This window comes from Cibotium barometz, chromosome 8 (genome assembly GCF_041138505.1).
Source record: "Cibotium barometz isolate CiBa-2024 chromosome 8, ASM4113850v1, whole genome shotgun sequence".
NCBI lineage: Eukaryota > Viridiplantae > Streptophyta > Polypodiopsida > Cyatheales > Cibotiaceae > Cibotium > Cibotium barometz.
The window spans coordinates 37,870,692-37,891,647 of NC_141053.1; positions in this window are offsets into that span (position 1 = coordinate 37,870,692).

The following is a 20,956-nucleotide window of genomic DNA, read 5'->3' on the forward strand; positions in this document are numbered from 1 at the left end:
TAGTGTAAGGTGAATACACTAGTAGCTAATAAATAGGATACCTCCCATAAATGTAAACATTCTCACAATGAGCATGTACCAAAGTGCAGTGACCCCCATATCCACATTGTTATGATCTTTTTGTAGTTAAAGCTTAATTATTTCAATTGTAATAAAAGAGCATTACCAGGGATATAATCTACAGTGATCCAATAATTTATTACATAAGTTGGATGCATAAGTTTTCACAAATGAAGTTCTTTTAGGTTGGTCGTAAAGAAAATTTTCCAAAGTGATCCCCATATTCACACTATTTGGGTCATTCTGCAACCATTATATTACACGGGTCTCTTAGTGACCAAAAAATCATGGCAAAACCACTTTGTGGAGTGTTTTCTACAAGCTCAAGGGATTCACTTAAAGTATGTAACCTATCACCTGAGTTCATAAACAGATGGACACTTTTTATTTTATTTTTTGAGAGAAATGTATTTACAAAAGGGAACCATTAATATGATTTTGAAAAAAAATATTACAGATTTGTATTGAAAAAGGATTTATTTTAAATATGAAAAATCTATAGATAAGGAGTTTTAGATATAGGTCTTGAACACACGTGATCTACTAGGTTTACATATAGTGAACTCCCCAAATCTACAAGCAGCCACACATCGAGCTTCGTGACCTCGTATGAGAAGGCTATATCAATAACTAGCAAAGAATAATAGCAATAGGCTACATCAATAACTAGTAAAGAGCAATAGCTAGCATTAAGGAGACTTTGTCAAAAATTTGCCTCCATTCTCGACGTCATTTTACTTGAGTTTTTGGCCTTCCTCTATTGAGGTGTGTTTCCTTCTATATTTAGAACAATAAATACCTCCACACCCACGCACTCTATGTGTGTGTGTGTGTGTCTGTTTTTGTCTCTCTCTCTCTATGTGTGTCTCAATCTCTGTCTCTGTCTCTGCCTCTGTCTCTCTCCGAGGATCCAATTTACAACATAAGTTGTATGCATAATTTTTCACAAATGAAGTTCTTTTAGGTAGGTTGTAATGAACATGTCCCAAAGTGATCCGCATATCCACACTATATGGGTTATTCTATAGCCATTATATTACTTAGGTCTCTTATCGACAAAAAAATCATGGCAAAACCACTTCATGGAGTGTTTTCTACAAGTAACCACATGTTGAGCTTCATGACCTTGTATGAAAAGGCTATATCAATAACTAGAAAAACAAGGAACAATAGCAATAGGTGCTACATCAATAACTAGTAAAGAATAATAGCTAGCATTAAGGAGACTTTGTCATAATTTTACATACATCGTCGACGTCATTTTTCCTTGAGGTTTTGGCCTTCCTCTCTTGAGGTGTGTTTTATTTTATATTTAGTACAATACACACCTACTGTTATGACCCTTACACATGAAATGTATACACACTATTACATGGAATCTACACATCAGTACTGCATGGGACATGCAGATGTTGTGTGGGAAAACCAATGGCAACATACTATTGCACATCATCACTTATAATTATAAGTGTGAGCGGGTAATGTTTGTGCTTGATGGTTGTAGGTCAAAGACCTAGTGATGTGTAGCAAATAGGGGGCGTGTGAGTATGGTGTGTGGCTGGGAAGGTACACACTGGGATGCTCAGGGTCATTGGTATAATAATGGTTAGGTGGTTAAACATGGTATGCCAAGCTATGTTTCTTTTTGCTATTCTTGAGTTCACCTTCTTCTCCTTTACAGTTTTTGCATGAGGCTTGATACAAAGACATAGGTTGCCTTGCATGGAGGCCTAACATTTGGTATTTGAGCCTAGGCTTTTGTTTTGGGCTATAGGGGAAGCGTTATACTAATCTTGAGCTTGATTTGAGAAAGGATAAGTGGGGAGAAGCGTGGATTTTCATCGCTGCAATAGTCTTTCGTCCGTCTACCAGATTTCCATCTGTCACTATCATCACCTAGAAGCTAAGGTGTGGCTGCGCCACGATAACCTTCTTGTCTAGACCAATGGGTGTAAGTAATTGTGTCTGGTGTCCTTCATTTGCTTATTTAATTATTCTTATATGTGTGTGTGTGTGTGTGTGTAATGCTCCCTTGAAATAACTTTTAGAGGCTTCACGTATTTAGAGTTTAGAATGTATATCTGAGTCTATGATATTACTTTGATGATTTTTAGAATAATATTTTTTTTTTAGTTTATGTTTGAGTGTGATGTTTCCTATTTTATGGTTTGTTTTTTAGTAGCTTTGAGTTAGTAAGAGATAGTGGAAAGGGTTGTAGCAATTAAGGCACCCCTTGCTCAACTTACAACACATTAAATTGGACATAAAGAGCATTCAAAGTGATACCTCAACTTACAACACATAAGAATTGGATAGAAAGAGCATTCAAAGTGCTACATTACTTCTCAATTTGTGTGATGCAAGGCATAAAGTAAAGACACATGCATATGGTAAGGCATATGCATAGGCCTATATAGACGCAAAAGGCATAGGCATAGAGGCCTCTATGAAATCCCTTATACAAATATGCATAAATTAAATTTAATTATGTGCATGAATGATAGCACTCTATACATGCATGAGAGATTGAGCTCTCTAAGTACATATGGAGCTCGTATAGATATCTCTATGAATGTGTTATATCCATGCATAGAGAACTCTTTGCATCTATAGAGCTCGTAGAGAGCTCTATACGTACATAGAAAGCCCCATGCATGCATGGAGAACTTTATGAATTCATAGAGCTCATAGGGAAGATCCTTATGCATCCAAACAGAGCTCATAGAAGAGTGCATAGAGTTCTCTACCTTATGCATAGAGTACTTATGTATTTGGTAGATCCCTCTATGCATTCATAGAGCTCATACAGATCCCTATGCATGCATAGAGTGCTATATGCATAGAGATATATATCCATGACTTGGTAGAGCCCTCTTTGCATGTATAAAAATACCTACTCTGAGAAGTAATACTCAGATTGTATCCCTTGAAAAGGTGTGAAGGTGAAGTTCTCTCCAAAATCGACCATAGAGACAACCACACTAATAGGGAACTCTACCATGCATGCTCTGAACTGACAATCCTGCCACTTGAGTGTGCCATATATAGGGGTGCCTTTGCTCCCTAAATGTCACATAGTCATAGCTTCACCATGTCACTATCTCTTGGTCACTTGCATCAAGATCTATCATCTGTAGCCGTGCAAGTGAACCACATGATGTGAAAGTTTTCTCCACACAAGGCATCATATGGTAATGGGTATCCTCCGTGCATGCACACAAAAGAGAGTGGAGGAAATCACGAGGCCTATATATGATGCAGCTCTCAATGCCCACTAAGAGAATGGAACACATTATAAAATAGTTAGAACTTAACATGGTAGTGAAAAAAATACGGGTCATATTATCATGAGCAACTCACAAACCAAGGATTACACCCCTTAAATGACCTTTGCCCAATTTTGATTTTGGAAATGCTGCCAAAAGCTAAGAATATAACTCGGTTTTGGTGATTTCAAGAAACCAAGCATCGTGCTCAATGAACACTCCTCTTGTGACTCTCTTGTGCAAAACCTTTTTGAAAACTAGTAAGGCATGCGAATTCGCCTCCCAAAATATTTCTATCAAGGCTCTAGTGTCTTCATCTAGTAGGTGATCATGGCTAGCTAGACGACCACTACTCGGTCACAAAGCACCAACCTCATTGGCATCTAAACTTTTCTGTCTACTAGAGCCAACTCTAAGTGCATGTGGTGCTATGGAAAGGATGCGAGATGTGGCACTCACCTTACCCTTCATTTGGGAGCTACTTATGGCTGCACTGATAAAGTACAAAGATAAAATCGAGGTAGAAGAAATTTCAATATGAGCAAATATGAAATTCCTCTAAAAGTACAACCATAAAAAAAGAAATAGTACTATGATTGTAAAAGTAGATTCCCTATCAATATAGAGATCTATCCATCAACACCCTCTGTAGCTCTCAAATACTCTAAAATTCTCTCATGGTCACGAATCAAAGCCAAAAATGCAAGCAAGATCCAAGTTGGTGACTCTGTACTCGATTAAGAGTGAGTGTGACACCAAGTTGGTGACTCTGTACTCGATTAAGAGTGAGAGTGACACCAAGCAATAGATGAAAGTATTGAACTGCCTCTAACTCCCTTATCACTACTAGATCCCAAGACTCCTCCAAACAATGTCCAATCTACTAGTGGAATCGGCTTGCCACCACAATCATGCTATGTGGGCATTAAAAGACAATCCATGATTATCCATCGTATCCGGGTTGATGATGCATTTTTTCCTAGTGCAACTCATGAGATAGTAGTCTACTCCCTCGCTATTATATTCTCAGCAATAATGGTAAATACATCACCCTCTTGTAGCAAATCTATCATCTCACCATAGTTGGCCAACCATGAACATAGAACCAATGTGCTTATCCAACCACACTCGATTGCAAAGGAGGCTTAGGAGAGAGCATTGTCTATATCCGTGCATTTTCTCATCCTCTCAAGGCACAATCTTACTAATCACCAACCATACATGCTCCACAAAAGCATGCAAACTATCTTGTGTGAATCGTGGGGGCTATTATGCATGTGTGCTTCTGATGGAATGTAAGCCCCAAGGTGCCTGGTATTGTGTCACAATCATGTGGGCCTCTATGGTCAATAAAGGAACCATCCACACACCAAAAACATCTCCCACACAAATGTTAAATGTAAGGGTTAGGATGATGCTCTTCTCCCACACAAATGTTGGGAACACCACTCGACCACCTGGCATGCATCTCTCAACCACTCAGCATCTTGTCAACACCTTAAAGTGTGTTAAGACCATATTAGAGAGTTTGGGAAAATCCCAATTTCCATTTTGTAAGATAAAAAAAATGGGGTCACACTAAACCCTTTTAAGATTTTGTCAAAACCCCTCATGTGACATATCATTAGAAGAGTAATTTCTAGATCCACATTCTCCGAAAACTTTGGAATTGGTATGCTCAAGATACACCAAAAAGTAGATTAAAAAGAAAACTCCCTAATATGGTCTTTGTTTCAAACATGCACCTGCACCATCATGCTTACCCTTCCTTTTGTGACCAGTCTCAAAGAAGCTTCAAATCACTGGGATACTAGACTGCATATGCCACCTATAAACCCATAAAACAAGTCTTGGGAATTATATTTTTAAAGATGTTCTAGTGAATTTAGGTTATTTACAGATCCTTGAGAACTACAAGTACCACCTGTAGAGCCAATAGAACTGTTGTGCTGACTTGAACTGTGCACCACAATCATCTCACTCAACCCATCGTTGACACCATGTGACCCCAGGATCTTTTAAAAAAAGCAAGATTTAGATGGAAATAGTGTTGCACAAAATGTGCATCATGTGAGCGATCATCCATTGATGTAAATTGATACTCTCAAACAATGGCATGGGCCTCGGGCTACTCGCTATTCCATCTACATGTGCCTTTGCATGCAGATAGCTAATGAGGACTATGATAGGAACCTAGTGAGGTTAGGGGGAGAGGTGATTAGGTCACAAAAATCAATAAGGTAATATAGCTCAAATATGAAACAAATAATATTAGGGGAGAGGTGATTAGGTCACAAAAATCAATTAAATAATAGAGCTAAAATATGAAACAAATAATATAAAATATAACCATTACTTGCTCCAAGAAGCAATACTCAGATTGTATCTCCTGAAAAGGTAAGAAGGTATAGTTCTCTCCAAAATTGACCACCATAGAAAAAACCACACCAATAGGGAACTTTACCAGGCATGATCAAAATTGAGGATCCTCCCACTTGGTATAATGAGTGTGCCATATATAGGGGTAGATTTTCTCCTTAAATGTCACTGTGAAATGGTGTATACATTGTTTGTCCACAAGCCAACTTCCTGGAATACACCCATCACCTTGGAGGTGATGTGTCACATACTCATAGCATTGCCATGTCACTACCTCTTGGTTATTTGTATCAAGGTCTACCATCTATAGCCGTGTAAGTGAACCACATGATGTGTAACTGCTCTCCACACACAAGGCATCATATGGTAATGGGAATCCTCTGTGCGTGCACATAAAAGGAGTGGATGAAATCAGGAGGACTATGAGACAACTCTCTATGTCTACTAACAGAATGGAACACATCATAAAATAGTTAGAACTCACCATGGTAGTGACAATAACATGTATCGCATTATTGTGAGTACCTCATAAACCAATTCTTACACCCCTCAAATGACCTTTGCTCAATTTTCAGGTCTAGAAATGATGCCACGAACTTTCGGTACATCACCAAAAATTGAATCAATAGATGTTCAATGACCTTATTAGTAAAATGGAAGCCCCTACTGCTAACTAGCTCTAGGGGACACCTAGACCTTGATATGATATGCTTGTATCAGTGGTGGGTCCAACGAAGTCTATTCCCCATTTTTTCAAAAGATTGTTGTACAATGATCGGACCAAAGGCATTTTGTCTTGTCCATGGGGAATGTTAAAGCATTGACATTCATCACACTGTTTCATGAATTCCATGGCATCACCAAACATACCTTGTTTGTAAGATCTTTCTCTCACTATTATGTTTCCCACAAAACGTCCATCACTGGTAATTTCACTTTGAGCTTCTTCTAAAATGGTCAGGATTTCATCCTCTTGCCACACTGTTGAAGCATGTGATCTTTGCCTAGCATATACAATTGACCAACTATTAATTGGTAAGGTGCCGCCAACTTGATAAGTTGTTGCATCTTATCCTTGTTCAATGGCTTGTCACCTATAGAAATCCATAGGGTAGATTCTTGAAGATGTCTTCACTTCACTTTAGTTCGAGATCTAATTTGAATATAGCAGCATATGGTAGTTCATCGCCAAAAGGGCAGGTTCTCCATTTGTTATTCTTGACCTCTGATCTTCCGATACATGTTTTATACCATTTCTCATCACTATTGGTGGTGCCATCGAAAGGATGCGGGGTGTGGCACTGACCTTACCCTTCATTTGGGAGATGCTTATGACCACCACAATAGCCCGTTGAGTAGCCAAAGCATCCGCATAGTTACTCTCCTTCATTACTAGATATGAAAGACAAACAGTTTGTAGCACTGCTATGCTAGCTCTCCTCTCTCTTCGACCTCCGGGAAATTTTAGTTAAGCTACTCAAGGGATACAAAGCCTTATCTAAAAATATCCAATAAGTGCTTCTTTATCTAGATATTGGTTTACTCTCTGAGTGAGAATGTTTCTTTCTCAAATATTATAAATGTTCTAAGATTTAATATGTATGCTCTATGAGTGAGAACGTTTCTTTCTTAAATATTATAAATGCTCTAAGATTTATTATATATACCCTGAGATTTTTATTTCTTTTCAGTTATGAACATCAGATCAAAAAAAAAATATGGGCTTGAGATAAAGGTTTAAGTTACATACTTATATTGATATTGATTAGATCACATAGGGCACCAAATGAGAAGAGAGAATGGATACAGTAAGCATGACTTTAAGGACTTCATAAACCTATAAAGAAAGTATCCGAGTCAAAGTTTGATATTGGAAAAGAAAAATGTGCTAAGAAGCATTCGAAAGCTAAACACAAATACTTATAAACCTCTAGCTATAAAAATATAGTCACATTGTTTGAGCAATCTATAGATAAACGCATGTGAGGTATTATACATTCTAGCAATAAAATCAATATGTAATGCAAAGAACTAAACTGCCACACATATATTGATAGGTTATGTGTGGATTGAGAACTTGGAACAAAGTAATCTACTCCACATTCTATTGGGATTGTATTGTGTAGTATATGTTTCAATTGTCCGAGGAATAAGTAGAAACACTTTTTCTCCCTCTGTAACAGAATGAGCTATCCTCTTAGGATTAGTATACTTAACCGCTCGATCAATAGCCTGATGGATATAATCTCGAGCTCTAGCTAAGTTTAGTTGCATCTAAGATAGAAATTTAGTTGCACTAGTGTCTTATGAGGTAATCTAATTGTACCTGGCATCAATGGATTATAGCCATAATTCGAGACACATGGAGAAAAGTTTGTAGAGGAATGCTTGTATGAATTATATGCAAACTCCAAATAAAGGTAAAAACTTTTCCCGGTCACTCTGTCATTCTTTGATATAAGCTCTTAACATATCCTCCAAGACATTATTGACTCTCTTGCTCTAACCACCATCAGTCTGTGGATGATCACTGCTACTCAAGTAGAGTTGCATGCCAAGTTGACTAAAAACATGTTGCCAAAAAACTACGTGTAAACAATGGATCTCTATCTGACACAATGGATTCTGGCAAGCCATGTAATCTAAACACATTGTCAATAAATAATTTTGCTACTTGTAGAGCTCCAACCTTGTTCATAGTAGGAACAAAATGTGCCATCTTAGATAATCCATCAACAAAGACAAAAATAGTATTAAAAATTCCTAGTTCTAGGCAAACCCATAATGAAACCCATGCAAATACGCTACCACTTCCTCTCTAGAATAGGCAATGGATGTAATTAGAAGGAATCATCCTAGTAGGATGCCTTTCTTCAAAAATAATAGAGACAATTTTAGGTAGGATCATGCAAGATTTGATTTTTCAATGATGGAACTTCACACATGTCCATTTTTCATGAAGGGATTCCTTTACATGTTTGAAATCATCGTTAATTAAAAAGTTCACTGTGTGAAGTTGTGCCAATCCCATTTGTCAGGAAGGGTTTTCCTTTGCAAGTTTAAAAACATCCTTAACTAGAACGTTCGCTGCATAGAGAGAGAGAGAGAGAGAGAGAGAGAGAGAGAGAGAGAGAGAGAGAGAGTAGGACCATCCTAAAAAGAGCACACATCTTAGTTTCAAGAAGTAGTAGTGGAGAGAATTATACCAAGGAATATACAAGCTTTGATTTTTCATTTTGTTGAAAACTTCACACCGGCCTTTCACCATAACATTTGTCATCAAGGGTAGCCGTCCTCTCAAAACTTTTGACCACGTGTGAAGAGGCCCAACAAGTGTATTTTTCGTTCATAAAAGCCTTTGGCAGCTTGGCCAGTCTCAACGCGAGAGCTGAGTGGGCGTTGGTAAAGAATGGCGCCTGGCTATTTACGAAGTGGGTCCAACAAAGTCTATTCCCCATTTTTTCAAAAGATTGTTGCACAATGATCGGACCAAAGGCATTCTGTCTTGTCCATGGGGAATGTTAAAGCATTGGCATTCATCACATTGTTTCATGAATTCCATGGCATCACCAAACATACCTTGTTTGTAAGATCTTTCTCTCACTGTTATGTTTCCCGCAAAATGTCCATCACTGGAAATTCCACTTTGAGCTTCTTCTAAAATGGTCAGGATTTCATCCTCCTGACACACTGTCTAAGCATGTGATCTTTGCCTAGATTATACAATTGACCAACTATTAATTGGTAAGGTGCCACCAACTTGATAAGTTGTTGCATCTTATCCTTGTTCAATGGCTTGTCACCTATAGAAATCCATAGGCTAGATAAGTGGATATGTCCTCACTCCACTTTAGTACTAGATCTAATTTGAATATAGCAGTATATGGTAGTTCATCGCCAAAAGGGCAGGTTCTCCATTAGGTATTCTTGACCTCTGATCTTCCGATACATGTTTTAAACCGTTTGTCACTATTGGTGGTGCTATGGAAAGGATGCGGGGTGTGGCACTGACCTTACCCTTCATTTGGGAGATGCTTATGACCACCACAATAGCCTGTTGAGTAGCCAAAGCATCCGCATAGTTCCTCTCCTTGATTACTAGATATGAAAGACAAACAGTTTGTAGCACTGCTATGCTAGCTCTCCTCTCTCTTCCACCTCCAAGAAATTTTAGTTAAGCTACTCAAGGGATACGAAGCCTTATCTAAAAATATCCAATAAGTGCTTCTTTATCTAGATATTGGTTTACTCTTTGAGTGAGAACGTTTCTTTCTCAAATATTATAAATGATCTGAGATTTAATATGTATGCTCTATTAGTGAGTACGTTTCTTTCTTAAATATTATAAATGCTCTAAGATTTATTATATATACCCTGAGATTTTTATTTCTTTTCAGTTATGAACATCAGATGGAAAACAAAATATGGGCTTGAGATAAAGGTTTAAGTTACATACCTATATTGATATTGAATAGATCGCATAGGGCACCAAATGAGAAGAGAGAATGGATACATTAAGCATGACTTTAAGGGACTTCATAAACCTATAAAGAAAGTATCCGAGTCAAAGTTTGATATTGGACAAGAAAAATGAGCTAAGAAGCATTCTAAAGCTAAACACAAATACTTATAAACCTCTAGTTATAAAAATATAGTCACATTTGTGAGCAATCTATAGATAAACGCATGTGAGGTATTATACATTCTAGTAATAAAATCAATATGTAATGCAAAGAACTAAATTGCCACACATATATTAATAGGTTGTGTGCATTGAGAACTTGGAACAAAGTAATCTACTCCACATTCTATTGGGATTGTATTGTGTAGTATATGTTTCAATTGTCCGAGGAATAAGTAGAAACACTTTTTCTCTCTCTGTAAAAGAATGAGCTATCCTCTTAGGATTATTATACTTAACCGCTCGATCATTAGCCTGATGGATATAATCTCGAGCTCTAGCTAAATTTAATTGCATCTAAGATAGAAATTCAGTTGCACTAGTGTCTTCTGAGGTAATCTAATTGTACCTGGCATCAATGGATTATATCCATAATTCAAGACACATGGAGAAAAGTTTGTAGAGGAATGCTTGTACGAATTATATGCAAACTCCAAATAAAGGTAGCAATCTTGTGTATTTCTCTTTTCATCAATTCTTTGTGTTCGAAAATGCTTGCCTTCACACCATATAGCATTGAACATAGTGCACTGGACCAAAATAGAAGCAATATTTGTGTAAGCAATGTGAATAAATATTAAAAGCAAATCACTTACAACTAATGCAAAACATTAGTTCTATGTACCTTTGACATTCATCCTCGTGCATACTCTCATTCTTCCGCCATGATATGCAGCACCTCGTCGCTCTCTGCTCTCTCCATTTCCTCATGCAACCAATCAACATGGATATCATTCGGAAGTGTTGCTAGATGCTTAGGGTACGCCTTCCGAGAGCCATGTTGCCTCCAAAAGAGAGCTCTTTCTGCTTGCCTTTTTGCCTTTGCATCCTCATATCTTGTAACCCATCTGCTCATCACATCACTATTAAGGATACAAGTGAAATTGAGATCATCAATCAATGTTCTGTCAATTACTTTACTCTGTCCTTTTCCTTGAGGCACAATAGAGGTCATCCTCAAGTCCTCTTCATTGCTCCATAGTCGTGGCAAAGAGCTGTCCACCTGACCAAGAAATTCTGAAATATATACAAGAGACTCTTGTATCAACCAACCCTCGGCCATGCTTCCTTCAGGCCTTGCACTTTGCCTCACAAAGTCTTTTAAGGTCTTCATGAAGCGCTCTAGGAAGAATATCCAGCTTGCATGCACAGTACCACATAAAGCAATTTCGTCCACTAAATGCACAATGAGATGTAGTTGACTTGTGAGAATGGTTCGCGGAAAAGTCTCCTCTACCAAACAAACCACCTCCACTGCCATAACACGCGCATCATCCAACGTGGCTGGATCAATTGCTTTGGAACTAACATATCTGAAAAATAAATAAATAGTACGTTATACCTCATGCACGTTCATTTTGCAAGGTATAATGAAGGGTGATCTGAGCATGGGTTTTACATACCTCACAAGCTCGCCCATCTTATAAATACATTTTTTCAAACTCTTATTTGCACAATGGTCGATGCTAGTAGGTAGTATGAACTGCGCACATAAGAGCACATGTATGTATGGTTTATGGCATTACAAAATTTAATTTCAACGTACGTACAAGACTTGGAAAACACTTACTTGAAGCATCTTGTGCCAATCGTGGGACTTTAACCCATATAGTTGCTCAACGCCTCTTTTCTTAGTGGTTGTAAAGGCTCCCTTCAATGATCTCATGCATCCAGTGGGAGTACGCAAAGTGGTGATGGCCTGCTTTACCTGCTTCTCCTCTTTCTTTGATATAATCCATGGTGCAGGCGAAAGACGAACGTGCCCACCCACCTCTCGTGGCCAAGCTTGACGCATACGTCCTGCGACCCGCAAGTCCTCACATACGCTAACATTGTCTCGTTTACCAATAATATGTTCCCAAATACCAGATCCCACATTCTTGAAGATGTGCATGGGATCAAGAAGATGGTTGATCTTAAGATGGGTCCAATATGGCAGCCGAAAAAAAATGAAGTACCTACACAAGGGATTGCTCTATGTGACCTTTAATCCAATTAGAGACTACACAAAACAAGATTGAAAAAACATCACTATACCTGTTCATGCCATCTGGAGGAAGAATAGTTGTAGACTCCCAAATACGCTTCCAATCTTTTGCACGAAGTGTTTGTGGAGGAATGTTACTCTTACTAGCAACATATTTAGGATGATCTGAGGGGAGAAATTGATGATGATTATCGAATATAGTCTTACACAAACCGTCAGCATACTCATGTACTAACGAAGGGCCACAAACAGGACATGCATGTTTACCCGATGTTTTCAAACCCGTTAAAATATAAATAAAAGTTAGAATAATAAAGTCAAACCGTCTAATTAATATATATAGCCAATAGTAATAGAGTAGGGAGGTAATTAGAATTCTTACCAGAACACTCGCTGTATCCTCGAAAGTCATGCATTGTCCACATCAACACTGCTTTTAAGTCAAAGTGTCGAGAGGAGGGAGGCCTACTAATGTCCACCACCGCAACACCTCTCCATAGTTCCTCCAACTCATCAATCAATGGTTCAAGATAAACATCCATATGCTTGACTTTATGTTTCCCTGGAATTAGAAGGGATAACATAAGATGTCCCTTCTTGATTGATGGTGGAAAGTTGTAATTCACCAACACAACTGGCCACACGCTGTATGCGGTGCTTTTGAAACCAAATGGATTCACTCCATCCATACCCAGGCCAAGTCTCAAGTTTCTGGGCTCTGTTTTAAAGCTGGGCCACTCATCTTCAATATGCTTCCAAGCAGGAGTGTCTGCGGGAATTCTCCACATGCCATCATCCGATCGATGTGAGGAATGCCATGACATGAGCTCTGCTATGGATTTGCACTTGAACATGTGTTTGATGCGAGGAATTATAGGAAAGTGTCGCAAGACTTTACGAGGTACATCAAAACTCTTCATATTTGTTCTGTACCTTGCTTCACCAAGTGGGACAATGTAAAGCCTCCTTATGTGTCCCACGAAAGAGAATGCAATTATTGATGCATGCATGTATTTTATCATAATCCAGTCCTCCAAGAGATGTCACATAGCGCCTCGCTATGTCTCTTGAGGTGAGTAGTCTATTTTCCTTTGGAAGCATGTTTTGATAATAGCCTGCATCCAATATCATCAATTATAATTAGTCTTAAATCCTAAACCTTAAACCACTAATTCAAATTTGTAAGTTAGAATGCTTACTTCAATAATGCGTCAAGACTTGCATTGCTCCATCCATAAACTGTTTGTATATTAAGTAGTTCAAGTGAAGCACGTAAAACAGAGAATGTGCACTCTTCAAACACCGGTGTCGATGAAGCCTTATAAAGATGCTCTTGTTCCATATCATCGTCATCCATACCTTTGGGATCATCCTTAAAAAGATTCCGCACCATATCATCAAGCACCTCCTCTTCCACAACTTCGTGGGGTGCAGGGCTATTGTCATCCCTTTCCCACTCATCTCTGACAATAGATCCCGAAGCTCCAGCATCATCTCGTCGACGCTTTACGTGCTCTCGTCGCGCGTAGGGTACCATGTTAGGGTGTGGTACTGCATCCTGCTTCAATTAGAGTTTATATATTACAACTCTATTAATTTAATTTGGATACCATGAGTCATTTGAATACCATCAGTTTACATCTACTCACCTCTAAACCTGTTTGATTCCATTCTCCATACATGGAGATGTGATTCAAGGTAATTCGACGTGCTCATACAATGCATCCTTGACATCGATTACACATACATTTGATCCGTTTTCCCAACCACACATCGCGATTACGATGACGCATTGTCTCATCTTCCCTAGAACTGCTTGAAGAGGTTGATGACATCCTGTGTACAAACCAGAAAACACAAAATCATAATATGTTTTTAATGAAAGTATAAAAATCGCGTGTATTGACGCGGTTATTTTCTAAAAAATTGCGCGTATTAACGCGGCTACTTCCTAAAAATTGCGTGTATTAACGCGGGTAATTCCTGCAAAACACGTGTATAAACGCAACTAAAACATCATACACGCGAATATACACGCGTTTATAAACGCGACGGTATGTTTAAACTAAAAATAGCCCGCCTTCCCCAAATATAGATTTTGAACTAACATATCAACACTGCTTTTGTTTTCGCCTCTTCCAACAGTAACGAAACCTAAGTGCAAGGAGGGAGCAGAGAAGGAGCACACACGGGAGAAAGAGGGAGCAGAGAAGGAGCAGAGAGGACTCACTTTTTCAGAGGTGAGTCAGTTTGTCCTGTGCCTTGTCTCTTTCCTCAGATTTGTTTATGCTATTTGCTCTTTGCTTTTTGGGTTTGTCTCCATCCTTTTGCTTCTGTGCACACGATTGGGTGAATGATTCTGACAGGGGCGACAATGGTCCTTTTATAAGGACACTTTGTCTTTGTCGGGGGTCGGTCCTTTTGAAAAAAAAATTTCGCAGGTCGCGTGTAGAAACGCGTGTACTCTGTCTCCAGAGTCTGTTCACGCGGATATACACGCGTTTTCTGACGGGTGTATACACGCGTTTCTGCACGGGTGTATACACGAGACTGCGTTTCAGAATTCATGATTTGCAGGCAACACAACTGACTTGAATGATGATATTTGTGTGAGTCAAGAGACAGCCCATGATGTACATGAAGATGTTTGTTGCAGGTTCTTTATGGATATTCCAGGTTCTTCATCCGATCCATTTGCGTACAGCAATTGGCTGATGGAGATGCTGAATCATTTTGGGTGCCATCCTGGTCCGGTTGAGCTTACAGAGTTTATGTATGCCCATCCCCCTCCTTCCCTGCCTGGTGTCTATACCCCTACCGCGAGTATCCAGGGCACTCCAGTGCCGTCTATTCCTCCGAGTTCGACGAGACGACATGCAGCTTCTCCTCTTCCACGTCCACCGAGGAGACATACCTCGTCCCAGACACACTCACGTACACCCTCACAGCCACCATCACGTGCTCCCTCAGAGCCACCGTCACGTCAGGGCTCACAGCCACCGTCACGTAGACAATCCCCCAGTCGTGACTCCACCCGCAGCAGTAGGAAGAGTGGGAGTGGAGGATGCGGCGGGTGCTTTGGTGGGGGAGGTGGGGGAGGTGGGGGAGGTAGTAGGGCACGCGGTGAGAGAGGAGATAGAGGGAGAAGAGTTAGAGGAGAAAGTTCGGAAGAGGAGGAGATGAGAGAGATGGAGAGAGTGGTCTGCTATGATGTGACGGATAGGGGCGGGATAGTGATGGATGCGAGGGGGAGGGAGGTAATAAAGTACATGCGTGGGGTAGTATCAAACTCATATAGAAATTGTTTTATTAAATTTAAAGATCAAAATAGCCGATTAGTTGGGGAGGTGATAGAGGCTGTACATAGTCGGTACCCCAATCCCCCACATGCTACATTCTCGGATGTATGGGGAAGGATGCGAATAAGGGAGATCTTAAGTAATAAAAGATCTCACCTTAAAAAACTCGCGTACGATGACTGGCTAAATGTAGCTGCGGGTGGCTATCCTGCCGAGAAACCTGCCACTGCGCACAAACGCGAGTGGAATGAGGCAAAGAAACGAGCAGAGGGTGGCGTGAAGAGCAGGCAGCATGTGGAGGCACGACGGATCCAGATGGAGACCATTGGATCTTCGCATTTCGGATCTGGCGGCGTCGAGTCATGGGAGGCAGAGTTCGTAAGTATCTTGCCACTTTATTTGATTGTTTACTTAATTCATTGATTCTATGATTGTTTTAATCTTACAAATTGTGTTGATTATGATACAGCGACGGGTTACGGGGAGGAAGCCCACAACCCATGATACTACGTATGCTCGCCGGCATAGTAGACGTGACACGTGGGCCATCTTCAGAGCCGAGGGACATATTACGGACGCGCAGTTCGAGATGGCCATGAGACCATACGGTCGACAGGTACTTGAAAATTCTAAACGAATGATTTTGGTTTATTGAATTACATATATATATATACTTATATAATATATATTACTTGAACAGGCACAAGCTGCTGATGATCGGCCGCCACTGCAGAGGGTGGACGTGAGCACTACTCATCGGACATTCCGACCGATGTGAGCTCATCTGAGCATGGAGGGAGCACCGAGTCATCATCTGGGTCTGAGTAGTACTCAGACTTATAGTATCACATTCCATATTGAGGATGTGATTATATATATTTTTTTGTAAACTGAAGCCATGGGCTACTTCGAGATATGGACTCCCTTGTATACATGTATGAAATTTTGATAGTAATATTGAATTGATTGATCGATAGTATTACATTCATGTCTGTCTTGAATCGTGTATTGACAATGTATGCATTCATGTCGTTCTTGTCTTAATCTCCCTCGTGCATATGTTCTTCGTGGATGGTCTAATGCACAAAAAAAAAATGCAGAGAGTGCTATTGGGTGCTGGAATGCTGGAACAGTATTCAGGCACCAAATAGCACTCTCTGGATTTTTTTTTTTGCTCTCTGTTCGCGTGTATAAACGCGTCAGAACTGCTAAAACTCGCATGTATTTACGCGGATACTCTGTAAAATACGCGTGTATTAATGCGTCAAAACTGACAATTACGCGTGTATAAGCGCATCTAAATTAAAGAAACGCGTGTATAGACGCAGGTATAAATGCGTCTGAGACATCTGAACTGAACAGAACCCGGCTATACACCCGTGTATAAGCGCGTCTAAATTAAAAAAAGGCGTGTATAGCCGCATGTATCAACGCGTTTGTGAAAAGAACGCGGCTACACACCCGTGTATAAGCGCGTCTGAGAGGTCCTATACATGCGCTTTTACACGCATATCTGTGGCCACGATGATACACGCGCTGATACACGGGCCCGCTACTTTTTTTCACAAGTCATTTTTAGCGGCTAGGAGCGTGGGTATGAGCCCGATCCCTTGTAGTGTAAGTTACACTGCCTAAGACAAAAAAACTCATTCATCTTTATGGATTCATGGGAAGGGGGAAGATATCTTTCCTTCACGGCCTGCTTGATGTCTTTCCACGTTTGAGAATACTCGGTGACACACCACTGTTTCCACCAGAGTTTAGCATCTCCGATGAGGCGAAACCGTGCAAGCATAGATTGATTTGCTACTCCAGTACTGGCGGCCGAGAAATAATCATCCATCGCTTCAATCGTCCAGACTTCATCATCCTTCTCAATCTTTGAACCTTCTCCTTTAAAGGAGGGAGGTTGCATTTGCTTGAGCAAGAGCTTCTTCTCCTGGATATCAGTGTAAAGTGCATTGGGAAGTAGAGGGTGATCATCCTGGCCATCATTGTAAAAATAATTTTAAGATTACAAGATTCATATTTGCAATAGCACCATGGCTATGTATTTGTGGTATTTGTTTTATTGATGCCATTATTCACAATCTTCAAAAGCTCTAAACACTTGTCTTTGAAGCTAGCAAGAAAGGGGTTGATCTATATCATCAAAACATCAGTAGCTAATAGCTCAACATCATCTAGCATAAATCTCAAGACAATAAGCACCAACAAAGCATAGTGGAGCTGATTACATCCACTAAATATCACCATTTAGAGGTCAAATACCATTGTTAATATTGTCATTGAGATGTGGCAAGCTTGTGGAAGCTACAATAATTAAAAAAACAAGTTGGAGAAGGCCCACGTAGTAGAACTGCAGGGGAGCTCCACTTTAGAGTATAAGTTCATTTGAGCTATGTACACCTACTAGCTAGCTAAAACTCAAGCTAACTAGCATGACGACAAATAATATGGAGTGTATATGAGCTGGATGTATGCACCTCAACTAAAACTATGACCTGCAAACCTATAAATACAGAGAGGGGTTTTTTGATTGTTTGTGATCACTACATGGGGGGGTGACCTTACACATGTATATGTCATACATTATAGTGAAAAGTGACATGTGTGGAGCTCATATTTGATGATTGGAATCTTCGAGATGTTACAAATAAGTAAATAGTAAAAGAGAGAGTGCCAAGGGTTCCAACAATTAAATCCACTCCAACTCAACTTACAGCACATAATAATTGGACATAAAGAGCATTCAAAGTGTTGCATTACTTCTCAATTTGAGTGATGCAAGGCATAAAGTAAATACACATGCATATGGTAAGGCATGGGCATAGGCCTATAGAGGCAAAATGTATAGGCATAGAGACCTCTATGAAATCCCTTATACAAATATGCATAAATTAAATTTAATCATTATCATGTGCACTCTATGCATGCATGAGAGCTTGAGCTCTCTAAGTATGTATGGAGATCATATAGAGATCTCTATGCATGCGTAGAGAGTTATATCCATGCATAGAGAACTCTATGTATCTATTGTTGAGATATCGAGCTCGTCTAGTGAGGCGGTAGACACTGATGACCCGCCTGGGAGATAGGCCCCACACTTACACCACTGGCATGGTTGGTGAGATCATGGGTGATATGCGGCCAGTGGGATGACAGGCTGTGTGACAGCCATTCTAGAGACTGGCATAGTTATAGCGTCAGCTCATTTAGTTGGGTTCACACTATAGAGAACCTGTGTATGTATTGGTTGAGTACCTTTCATATTGTGTGTACTCTTATCTTGTATATGGTGTGTTGAGTGTTGAGTAAAGAAAAAGAAGATTTCCAGCCTCTCACCTTGTGTGTTCTCTATTAGGGTTTTGTGAGTGTGTGTGTGCTTGCAAGAGCTCAAGCTCTCTTCTCCCCTACATCTTTTCATGGTATCAGAGCCTGGTTCATGCTAAGGGCTGAGCTGCAAAAGCAAGAGAACCACACGAAGCAGTATGAGGGTAAGAGCTTCAACTACTCTTCCCTAATTGTGTTGGTGACTACACCCTTGTCGGGAGCTCTACGGGAGGCACCGGCAAACGATCTCTGATTGAGGAGCTTTCTTCGCGGGAGTAGCTCTATAGGGCAACTATACTGTCCTATAGGGCAACTATACTGTCCTATCGGACAAAATTTTTTTGGGTCGAAAACGCATTTCAGGCACGTCTGGACCTCCATTTTTTAGAAAGTAGGCGATTTCAAGCACTGCGGGTAAGTCATCGATTCTCTGCAGAACTGCGTCTTAAGAACTGTAGGAAGACAAATTGACTATGCAGACACTGTGGTGGGTGCTGCAAAGAGGTCAACGGTTACCATTGGGTGTATGTATGCACATTGAAGTCACTGGTTGTGACATTTGAGAGTACTACAGTAGCGCTGCAAAAAATATAGCAGTTTGTGCAGGAAAAACCAGAGTTCTTTTTCTGGTAAAATTGTGTGTTTGGCAAGATGTCAAATGATGGGATAACCCAGATTGTGGCTGAGAAGCTTGATTAGAATAACTTCCATGCTTGGAGGTTCAGGTTGACGAATTTCCTGATGGGAAAAGGCTATTGGGACTGCATAGAAGGTGAGCATGAAGAGGCACCGGAGATACCGGACATAAATCCGACCGCTGCAGATGTGAAAGAGTTTAAAGACTGGAACCAAGGAGCCAGGAAAGTTATGTATTGGCTCTCCATTAGTATACAGGACACCATGATTGGGCATATTCAGGATGCCAAGTCCCCCAAGGAGGCGTGGGACACCTTGGTTAAACTCTATGAAACAAATACCAAGGCACGCAAGATACAGTTGAAGAACGAACTTCGTACTGTGGAGAAAAAGAGCATGTCTGTGAATGACTATGCATTGAAGATAAAGGGTATTGTGGAATCCCTTGCATCTATTGGTGTGTCAGTAGTAGATGATGATGATAAGGTGGAAGTCTGTCTACTTGGTCTCGGGCCACAATACAAGGCGTTCAAGACATCTATTCAGACTCGGAAAAACATTTCCAACTTTACAGATTTGGTGTCTATGTTGATTATAGAAGAGAAGAGCTTGTGAAGACCAACAGTCTTCACAAAGCAAAAACATTTCAGAGCAACAGGCCTTCTACACAAGTTCAGGTAGAGGACGAGGTAGAGGAGGTCGTGGTCACAGTCAAGGAGGTGGCCGAACAGGTAATCAGAATTATGGACAGCAGCAGCAGCAACAACAATAGTCCCAAAATACACAACAACAACAACAACAACACGCAGGTGGAAGAGGCAAATTGAGAGGCAGGGGGAGTCAAAGAGGACGTGGAAATTGGCAAAGGTAGTATAATGATGCACGTGAATCCTATTATTGTGGTAAGCCTGGACATGTGCAGGCAGAATGTTATAAGAAGCAGGCTGACATGCAAAATGGGAAAGTGCAACAAAACAACTATGCATCCTCAAGCAGAAATAATGAGGATAATGAAAGGTTGTTTGTCAATGAGTTCTCTGAATTTTTGAAGAAGAATGGTATTCGGAGACAGTTTACATGCAGATACACTCTGCAGCAAAATGGAGTTGCTGAGCGAAAAAACAGGCACATTACTGAGATTGCGCGGGCATTGATGGAAGAGAAGAATATGCCGCATAGCTATTGGGCTGAGGCTATTTCTACAGCAGTATACATCATGAACAGGACTCCAACTGCAGCCATACATGATGTAACTCCAGACGAGAGGTTTACTAGAAGAAAACCAGATTTGTCTCATCTGAAAGTCTTTGGATGC